The sequence below is a fragment of the Lutra lutra genome, chromosome 2 (genome assembly GCF_902655055.1).
Source record: "Lutra lutra chromosome 2, mLutLut1.2, whole genome shotgun sequence".
NCBI classification, from domain to species: Eukaryota; Metazoa; Chordata; class Mammalia; order Carnivora; family Mustelidae; genus Lutra; species Lutra lutra.
Window position 1 is genome coordinate 107,681,938 of NC_062279.1, and position 2,626 is coordinate 107,684,563.

A 2,626-nucleotide genomic window follows, 5' to 3' on the forward strand; every position below is an offset into this window, starting at 1 on the left:
CCAATGATAAGTCCAGTCACCTCTGCATCTCACTGAGCAACTCTCTATGAAAAGAATGGAGAGAGGCAGATTAGGGGCATTTCTAGCATTTCCCAGAAAATACAGATGAGGTGCCCTCGCTCCCCCTTCTTCCCTCTCCCCCAAGTCACAAGTGATTTTAGCCTCCTGCATCACAAGCCTTTCTCACCGGAGTATGTGTTTTTATTGTAGTCATGCTGCACTGTTAAGATAGTACTAAACACTGCTTGCTAAGAGGATTTGAAAGGAAAAGATTTCCAAAGCAGATTTTAAGGACATTCTTGGTTTCTTAAATCACCATGATGGGATAGCAGATTTAGCAGATGGGAGAGTCCTTTTACTGACACTAAACTTTCACTGGTCTCCAGCTCTAGTCCTTCAGCACAGCACCTTGATCTATGTCCAAAGTTTCTCTTTCTTAGTAATTCTTCGAGGAAAAGAAATCAAGGCGGGGCACCTGGGTCGCTCAGTGGGTTAAAGCCTCTGCCTTCGGCTCAGGTCATGATCCCAGAGTCCTGGGATCGAGCCCCACATCGGGCTCTCTGCTCAGCAGGGAGCCTGCTTCCCTTCCTTTCTCTCTCTGCCTGCCTCTCTGCCTACTTGTGAACTCTGTCTGTCAAATAAATAAATAAAATCTTTAAAAAAAAAAAAAAAAGAAATCCAGGGTCCTTATCTGGATATATTTATGTCAAGTGACTACTTTCCACGTTTGTAACATAGATGTCTGAGTGAAGCAAAAGGAAGTGAAAAATCCACTCTCAATGGGGAGAGGAAACCCTTGTTCTTATTCATCTTATTTGGATGCTTCTGATTTCAAGGCAGAAGTGATGAAGATCCCTGGTTAGAGTATTGTTTCCCCAAAATGAATAAAGTGGTGGCTTTTAATACTAAAACAACATAAGATAGAATCACAAAATGTGAACGTTTACAAAAATTTCCTAAAGCGAGGCGCACGTTGAACTGCTTTACTTGGGTTGCTTTTGTTTGGTAGTTTGTGTTGAAGTCCACAAGTGAGGCACTGATGAAATAAAGGAAGAACAGGGGCACCTGGGTGGCTCAGTGGGTTGGGCCTCTGCCTTCGGCTCAGGTCATGATCCCAGGGTCCTGGGATCAAGTCCCGAATCAGGCTCTCTGCTCAACGGGGAGCCTGCTTCCTCCTCTCTCTCTGCCTGCCTCTCTGCCTGCTTGTGATCTCAGTCTGTCAAATAAATAAATAAAATCTTTAAAAAAATAAAGAAAGAAAGGAGACTTCAGCTGCTGAGATGTCCTCATGACATGCGGCAAGCTCAAGTCCAAAAGGAAAAGGGCATCACCTAGAGAGCAGTCCTCATTAGTGCAAAGTGAGGCTCTGAAGTTTCATTTGTGATCTGACTTCCCAGGAAAAGAGTTCACTGTGCATTAACACAAACAGAGTGGGCTTGGTTCACGGGCCTGGTCAACACCTGTGCCTCTTTTTTCATGCACGGTTTTAGATCTTCGATGTGAAGACAGGTCTGTGCAGTGTTTGAGAGAGTCAAAGCAATCCTGCCATAGACTCTGGACTCTTCTGAGTCTCACTCAAATGCCCTTACTTTTTCACCTGGAGAAATCATGTGGTATATCAAATTAGAAGCCAAATGATTTTTTTATGCCCAGAGTGTTTGCCTTTGATGATAGAACATTTTTTTTAAAACACAAATTCCTGTTAAAAAACTTTGATGTGATTCATAAATAAATATAATCTAAAAACATGAAATTCAAAATCTCTACAATGAATATTTAAATTTATACATATTTAAAATTATACATATACATATACATTATACATATTTAAAATCAGTGTAAGGGGACAACTTGCCCATGCACACGTGTGCATGCACACACACTCACACACACACACACACACACACACACTCATTATCTTCGGAGGATACTGTAACAATTATGGTTCTTTTCTGCTTATGTTTTCTTTCTTCTTTTTTTTCAGATTTTATTTATTTATTTGAGGAAGAAAGAGAGCAAGGGGAGGAGAGGGACAAGCAGACTCCATGCCGGGCACAGAGCCTCTCCTAGGCTCAAACCTACAACCCTGAGATCATGACCTGAGCTGAAATCAAGAGGTGGATGCTGAACCAACTGAGCCACCCAGGTGCCCCTCTACATTTTCTAAATAAATCTTCTGCAAGGCGGGCGGTTGTGAGATCTCTCTCATATATGTTGTTAAATTCCCAAAGAAGGAAAAGAAACTGCCTTCAGAACTACTTTCTTATGTCTGATTATATAGTTCCCACCCATCGAGAGAGGAGAAGCAAAAGTAAGCTGGTGTCAGGCCGGGCCTCAGTCGTTGTGAACATACAGAGCGCAACCAAAGGCACAGCCAATGAAGAAGCAAAAAATTAATGACGTTGAGTCTGTGATGTGGATTCTAACTTTCAGCTGCCTGGGGCACAGGTTACTCTGACGGAGGCGACACATTTACGTTCAGTAAATGCTGCCTACATGCTCTTCGTGGTTACTTCATCATCACTGGTCCTCTGTCACCACACTGCCACTGAATCCTTGATACTTAATGACCCAATAATAAAAGTAAGCAGAATATACTTCAAAGCCAAAATGTGAGGCTTTTTTT